Source organism: Oryctolagus cuniculus, chromosome 6 (assembly GCF_964237555.1).
Source record: "Oryctolagus cuniculus chromosome 6, mOryCun1.1, whole genome shotgun sequence".
NCBI lineage: Eukaryota > Metazoa > Chordata > Mammalia > Lagomorpha > Leporidae > Oryctolagus > Oryctolagus cuniculus.
In genome coordinates, this window is record NC_091437.1 from 13084306 (window position 1) to 13092988 (window position 8683).

Consider the following 8683-nt stretch of genomic DNA (forward strand, 5'->3'; position numbering starts at 1 on the left):
AGCAACAGATGTGAATCTCCGTGCGTGACTCACTAGCTCTGTGACCCGGGGCAACTCCGCTAGACTTCCTAAGCCTCCGTTTCTGCATCTGTAAAATGACTTTAGCGATATCTACTTCAGAGAGTTATTTTTAAATACTTAATGAACACTTGCAGCGTGAGGCACATTAAGTACCTGGTAATTATTTATATTATTATAGTGATGGATTCTAAGATCGCATCAAAACTGAATCTGTTGGAGAAAATGGACTACTTGGGCAAACACAGATCATGCAACTTGTCGGTTTTCTTTTTCTTTTTTTTCCCCCTGCATACCATGTAGATTCTCACTGAAACAAAAATTCTGAGAGCAAAGCACGCACTAGCAGGTGAGGGCACCGGGCCAGAGGGTGTAAAATGCACTGACTGTCCTCTCCCTGGGGTGGGAGCAGCCACGCTGGTATCCCAGTCACTGTGTAGTCCATTCATATGTGTACCTTCTTCTTAAACATGGCAGGCTTTGGAAAAAAAAGAAAAAGGTTAACCACAAAAACATATGTTTGGAAATGCTCTTGATATTATATGGTAGCAGTTGTAACACTCCTAGGCTATTTTAGAATTTCGATGTTCAAATTTAGTCAACTTTATGTATAATTAACTCATAGTGTGTTATATAGACTTAACCATTTATTGAAAACAGTCTATTGTGGACTTAAAATGTTTTAAGATGTTTTTAAAAACTAAAATTAGTGTTCACTGAACCAAGTATTCCACATGATCAAAGGGCCATACAGAATAGTGATATGGATGGAAATCATTATGAAATGACATTAATGCAAACCATTATATAAGCAACCATCTAAATGAAACACCTCTGTACAAAACAATGCATGTAGTAAATTTCTTTCATCATTTTTATTCATTTATTTTGTTTGAGAGAAACAGAGATCTTCTGTGCACTAGTTCATTCCCCAAATGCCCCCAACAGCCAGGGCTGGGCCAGGTGGAAGCCAAAACCCAGGAACTCAATCCAGGTTAGGGGTCAGGGACGCAAGCTTGGAGCCACATCTGCTGCCTCCCGGGTTGCCCGTTCCTGGGAAGCTTTTAGAAAGCTGAGGAGTGTGAAACGCAGGCACTCCAAGCGGCGGCTTCAGCTCTGTGCCAAATCCCCACCCTATTGGTAGATCTTTTAACTCATTTTCCTAAATCCTTACAAAGCAATTTAAACAAATATTCATTGTATATGCTATGAGGGAATACACAAAAACAATGAGATAAATCCTCTGGCCAAAAAGAATTTACAATCTAAGTTAGAAATAAGACATCCTTATAAAACAAGCAGTAAACATAAGGGCAAGGCAATACTTTATATATACTTTTTTTTTTTTTTTAACAGGCAGAGTGGACAGTGAGAGAGAGAGAGACAGAGAGAAAGGTCTTCCTTTTGCCGTTGGTTCACCCTCCAATGGCCGCCGTGGCCAGCGCGCTGCCACCAGCGCACCGTGCTGATCCGATGGCAGAAGCCAGGTGCTTCTCCTGGTCTCCCATGGGGTGCGGGCCCCAAGCACTTGGGCCATCCTCCACTGCACTCCCTGGCCACAGCAGAGAGCTGGCCTGGAAGAGGGGCAACCGGGACAGAATCCGGTGCCCTAACCGGGACTAGAACCCAGTGTGCCGGCGCCGCAAGGCAGAGGATTAGCCTACTGAGCCGCAGTGCTGGCCGCTACATCATTTTCACAAAGGGAGTGCACTGTTGTGCCCTTAGACTTCCTGAGTTCGCATTCTTTCCCGTAAACCACGCACCAAGCAGACATTATATGTTAGCATTTTAGAGCCCAGAAGAACTGACAAAGAAGAAAGCAGAAAGCTATATGTGTTCATATATGTAAATCAGCTTTGTGTTTAGTTTGCCTTGATTTTAACTACCAGTCAGTAACAAAATTTTTCAGATAATTATCATTAAAATAATCATCAAATATATCTTTTTAAGTGTCATTAATTCTCTTTTGAGAATAGAAAGTAAAAACTTTTGAATCATTTTTGACCTAACAAAATGCACTTTGTTTTTTTTTCAGCAGAATGCCAGCAATTTGCTGGTATACTTAGAGAAAAGATTTAAAACTTGAGGCTTCCAAAGAGAAATGCACCCAAAATAGGCAGCTCTTTTGGAACAACATTTTTTGCTTAATCTAATGTTTTGTGGGATCTTCAAGTCAGTAAGAAAAAAATGTTTCTAATAAAAATATAGGCAAAGTACACAATTAATAAAAATAGCCACTAGGCCAATGGAAATATGTTTAACACAAGATTTAAAGAAATCCTACTAGAGACAAATTTAGACATTTCATTTAAGTGTTTTTGTTGGTATTTTCACCTATCAAAGTGTGTGTGGTTGCTGAATTGGTTAGAAAATGCCAATTCTTTTGTAATGTTGGTAGCAGTACAGATTGGTAAAAACACTTTGGTAGGCAATTTGGCCAAGCATGTGACCTAAAAAACCACATAAGCTTTAACCTGATGTTACACTAGTAACAATTTATCTTATGAAGATAATAAAAGTAAATCCTCATGAATATTTTATAGATATAGTATCATTGCATTTAAAGCCTAGAAATTAGAATACTTGATATAAGAATTATAATTTATGACATAGCTATACAGTTGAATACTCAGCAGCTATGAAAAATGACTATTTAGAACTGCATTGACCTGAAAAAAATGTACAGAACATAAATAATGTTTACAGCCATGGCAAAGTGAAACCTCACTCTATTGCTCACAATAGTACTTAAAAAAAAAAAAACAAAAAAACAAAAAAAAAAACAAAACATTGGAGACCACCTCAGGTCCTTTATATTGCAGACGAACATTTTCCATGGTTTTAGTCTATCAGCGTGTCTTTTGTGTCTGAACCATTGTCTACCAGTACCAACAAAACAGGTGTGCCAGGTGGGGTAGACCATCTGTTTCTCTTTGTAGAGAATTTTTTTAAGGGGAGGGAAACGGGTTTAAAATCTGTCCTCGTTGATTGCAAAGCTAGAGGAAGAAAATTAATACCTTCCCCCACCACCCAGCGTTACCTTCAGTTGCTATTTTCAGTGAACGTATTTAGAAACTACCAACTGTTCACAAAGTTTTAGAAATACAAGCTTTGGCTGAGGCTACAACCTCAATGTTTTCTTGCCAAAAGGATGGTAATTAGTAGCTGATGTTAAGACAGACAGAGCTGTAAACAGTACTTCCTACTCTATAGCTTTAGTTTGTGCTAGAGATCAGAGAGTGGCCCATGTGTCCTCCCTGACTGTTACTCTCTTCTTTATTTATTTGAAAGACAGAGTTACAGAGAGAGGTAGAGACACAGACAGAGAGGTCTTCCATCCGCTGGTTCACTCCCCAGATGGCCTCAGCAGTCAGAGCTGCGCCAATCTGAAGCCAGGTGCCAGGAGCTTCTTTCGGGTCTCGCAGGTGGGTGCAGGGGCCCAAGAATTTGGGCCATCTTCCACTGCTTTCCCAGGCCACAGCAGAGAGCTGGATTGGAAGTGGAGCAGCCAGCACTTGAAGCGGCGCCCATACGGGATGCCAGCACAGGCGCAGGGCCGGCCCCCATGTTACTCTCTTCCACAGCATGAAGACAGCAGCTCTTACAGGGACATTGAGGGAGATTTCACAAAGGCGTTCTTTTGGCTCTTTAGAGGAGCCCCAGCCTAGCCCCAGCCTCGCTCCCTCTAGAAAGGACACATCTTCCATGTGATGCAGCCACTTTGCAGGACAGTTTTCAGGTTCTTATCAGATCGAACACTCTTACATCAGCTAGCAATCACCTTTCTTCATTTTACCCAAATTTGTTGAAAACATACATTGTAACAAGAACCTTTGTAAATGTCAAAACTTGGAGACAACCAAGATGTCCTTCCAAAGATAAATGGATAAACTCACTGTAGTTTATCTAGACAATGCATAAGAAGTCCCGCACGATAGGGGCTGGTGTTGTGATCTGGTGGGTTAAATCACCACTTGTGATGCCCATAAGAGCACTGGTTCAAGACGGGGCTCCTCCACTTCTAATCCCGCTCCCTGCTAACATGCCTAGGAAAGCAGCAGAAGATGGCCCCAGTGTTTGGGCCCCTCCACGCATGAGGAAGATCTGCATGGAGTTCCAGGCTCCTGGCGTCTACCTAGCCCAGCCCTGGCTGTTGAGCCCATTTGGGAAATGAACCAGTAGAAAGAATCTCTCTCTCTCTCTCTCTCTCCTTCTCTTTTTGTCACTTTACCTTTCAAATAAACAAATCTGAAAAACATACAGAAAAGATAGTCACCATCAAGTTATGAAATGATACAGAAGAAGTTTAAAGACATTGCTTAAATACCTATCTTAGCTGCATACCTCAAACAGCTGCATACGTTAGGATTCCAACTGCATGCCATTCTGGAAAAGACAAAACTGTGGAGACAGTGAAAAGATCGATGGTTGCCAGGGTTTGCAGTGGGGGTGGGTAAGGGAGGAAGGGTTGTGTGGTGGAGCACAGTGATTTTTAGGGGTGAATGCACGCTTCCATACATTTATCAAAGCCTGCGGAACATGCAACACAAAGAGATGAACCCAGTAGTAAACTATGGACTTTGGTTAATAATCCTGTGTCAGTATTGGCTCATAAAATAAATCACACTAATGGGAGATATTATTAACAGGGAGAGCTGGGGTGGGTGGGGGAAGTAGTTTATGGTACTTTCTACTCAAATTTCCTGTAAAGCTGAAACTGTTGTAAAACATGAAGTTTATTAATAATAATAATAAAAAACCCAGCCAGCACCGCGGCTCACTAGGCTAATCCTCTGCCTGCGGCGCCGGTACCCCAGGTGCTAGTCCCGGTCAGGGCGCCGGATTCTGTCCCGGTTGCCCCTCTTCAAGTCCAGCCCTCTGCTATGGCCTGGGAGGGCAGTGGAGGATGGCCCAAGTGCTTGGGCCCTGCACCTGCATGGGAGGAAGCACCTGGCTCCTGGCTTCGGATCAGCGCAGCCCCGGCCGTAGTGGCCATTTGGGGAAAGAACCAATGGAATGAAGACTTTTCTCTCTGTCTCTCTTTCTCACTGTCTAACTCTGCCTGTCAAAAAAAAAAATAATAATAAAAAACAGAAAGGTTTTTGATGGCTGCTCTGGGGGCACCTGGAGTATCACAGAGTTCTGAATGGTGCTTGTTATGCCCGTCACTGCCGAACTTGTGCTTGGCTTTGTGTCCCACGTTGTACAGGACCCATGATAGCAGAGTCACAAAAGAATTACACCGGGTATTTTATTGTATGTATTAAAGCTATTCTATTAATTTTTACCATGTGGTGTATGAGGATATTTTGGCATCAAATCACATAATCAAAATTCTAACACAAAATTCCTTTGAAAATTTCTCAATCTCTACTTGTTATATTCATTTCAAAGATCGGCAGGTAGAGGAAAGAGATGTGGAAGATGTGAGATACAATGATACCCTGGTAACTGCACAGATTGAACAGGCAGAGCAATATTGTGTGTGTAATTATATATTTTATGTTTCTGAAATCACAGGACTGAAAACCGGGGCCATGAACATGCATCTCCCAGATCTGCTGCAGGGTACGTGGCTCCCGGCCAGACTTTCCCGGGGCTGTTCCCAGACGATGACTAAGCTCGCAGGGGCTTAGTGGAGCAGCAGGCAGGAAGCATCCCCAAGGCAACTTTGTCTCAGAGATTCTCCCTTGATCTGGCCAAACCTTACTTAGACACATGCTTCAGTGTGCGGCTTCTACCTAATCCTCTTCCCTGCCGGCGGGGCTCACGATGTGAGACCTACACTGTCGTCTGATGGCTCCTTTTGTCTCTCCATACATCTTCCCCTTTATCCTTCACAAACATTTCCCCTAATATATTTTTGCACATCTAATCCCACTTGGCATCTGCTTCTCAGAGGATCTGAACTGACACAAAAACCACCCATCCTCTAACATATGGTCCTTTTTATCCTTTGAAGCATACACATGTCAATTAAAATCCATATAACTTACGCCTACCTGTTTGTGAATTGAATTCTGATATCTAAGAGCTGCAAAAAATTTTGTGAATATAATCACACATCCTGTAAAAGTTTAGGGAATGTTGATTAAATTTTGATATTTTTGTCATACAGGTCCCAAGTGGACCTGGATCTTTGGAATTGATACAGTTCTCCTTCTTTCCCGCTAGTTGGTATGAAGAAAAATATGAGAGAAGTTTCAGTAGAGCACTTGTTGCATAGAAAACATTTTTGTTTTCCCATTTATGTGCCTTGAGCACTTCTTTTAATTCCACATAAAAATAAATTCCCTTGCTTATACAAATCATACATTTTTAGTTTTTAAAAACTTAGTAATTAAAAATAATTCTAGACTTGCAGCAAATAATAAAAATAATGCAAAGAGGTACTATGCTCCTTAATCCAGCTTCCCCTAAAGACCCCAAGTATTGATAATATATTTTTAATGTTTATTTATTTTAACTTATTTGAAAAGCAGAGTGAGAGAGGGAGAGAGAGAGATATCTTTCATTTGCTAGTTCACTCCTTGTAACACCCAAGGTTGGGTCAGCCTGAATGCAAAAGTCTGAAAGTCTATGCAGGTCTTCCACGTGGTGGCAGGGGCTCAAGCATCGAAATCATGACCTGCTGCCTCCCAGGAAGCTCCAGCATGCAGCTGCATTGGAAGTGGAGGTGCCAGGACTTGAAACAGCCCTCCAACGTGGGATGCAGGTGTCCCAAGAGACGGCTTAACCCATCATGCCGCAGTGCCCATCCCTAACATATATTTCTATACACAATAAAATATTTCACGTCTAGTCAATGGCTAGCTTATTTTTAAATGAGCAAATCAGAAATTTTCCAGTAATTTTAGCAGTCTCCTAGAGTTCATTCTAACTAATTAGATTTCACTAAAACAACGGCTCTTCAGCATTTATCAGAATTACCTGGAGACCAGGTTAAGACAGAGTACTAGCTTGCTCCCCTAGAATGTCAGGCTCGTAGGTCCGGGTTGGGATCCTAGAAGTGCAGCTCTAACAAGTTCCCAGCCGATGCTGCTGATGGTGGATTGGAGACCACACCTTGAGACCCAAAGCATGAAACAGCTTCTTAGCCACTTCATGTGTTTAGAACATAAGGGGCAATGACCCAGTCCTCATCTGGAGAGTGAAAGCACAACTGGCAAAACTCGTCGTCTTATTATCTAAGTGTGTGACAGAAAAGATTGGGCAACCACCAAGCCCAGCCAAGGTACAAAGGTTGTATTTCAGTGAAATTAAATTATTAGGAAGGAATTGTGACAGAGCAAGATAAAACGTGATCAGTTGACGTGTGCCATCTGAAAAAAAGAGAGAGTGGTCTGAACAGATTCTGGCAAAGGAAATCCTGTACAATAAAATGTGTGGCTGTTCAGAACTGTCCAGAAGCGCTGTTGCTGTGCTAGCTACTGTGGCTGTTCAACCTGGAATCAAGTGAACGTGTTAGAAGAGCACCTGGCCTAACCAGTGTGACTGGCCAACCTGGATTCCACCAAAGGGGTCACACACGGTATCAGACCTGCTGACACCAATCACCGAGAATGCCTCATTATCTCTAATTGCTACTCTGTATTTGCACTTAGGAGATGAGACTTACCACACTTTTCTGGCAAACTTCTGATCTACATGGAAACTGTATTCTTTTTATATAAATGAACACATCAGCATTACAGACCGAATGGCATCACATATGACTTTTGTTAGTACCTAGACCTGTACCAGCATCAAGGACCAAAACAGTACAAGGGATTACTGGGGTGCTCAGTCAGATTCTATACACACATTTCTACCTCCTCCTTATGGGACAGTAGAACTCTGCTCAGGTATCCTGAAAATTCATCCACTCAAACACATGATGTTTTTTCCATTATTCACCAAGTCCTGGGAAGAGACCACAAGGTTTCCAGAGAATTGTCGATTCCAGTATTTGCCAAGGACCATGCAGGTTCTGATTTCTACCCAACTTCCTCACTTACATACTGTGCGGCCACAGTTCCGTGGATGCTGGAAGAAGGGACGCCTCCTGCCTTGCAGATGGACAGCAGTGGCAGCAGTCAGACCAGTTAGAATTTTTGTGCTTCATCCTGATTCTCAGCTCCCACAGGACAACACAAGGGAGCCGGGTGACGCTGAAACACCCTGTTGGTTGTGTTACAGGGAAGGAGCCTGAACTTGGAAAGCCAGAATCTTTCTAGTGAGTAGGAAGCGTGTGCCCTTTGCTTTGCGCGGGAGGCATTACCCTTGTTTGACTAGGTAATGCGCACCTCTGCCCAGCGCTCTAGAGGCTGCTACCACATCCTCAAAGGCTGTAAGTAAATCTGCCCTTTGCTCTGAAGGGCAACATTTATCTTCCAAGTCCATTTCAATACAAAGGACTTAAGTTCATGGAAAAAAATGGAATTCAAAGATAAGCTTATTTGGGTGCAAAAAAATATCTTGAAATCCATACATAGGCTTTCCATAATACACATTTTCCATGAACTTTCCGGAGAGCCCTGTCCAAATGTCCTTGAGGGTGTGCAGAACAACAGGCCATCACAACATGTGCAGAAAGGAACACTGAAGACCGGTGGAGAATTCTCTCCCAAGAAGTTCACCTATAGTGAACTCTTCTCAGTCCTGAAAATATACATAGATCAATGGT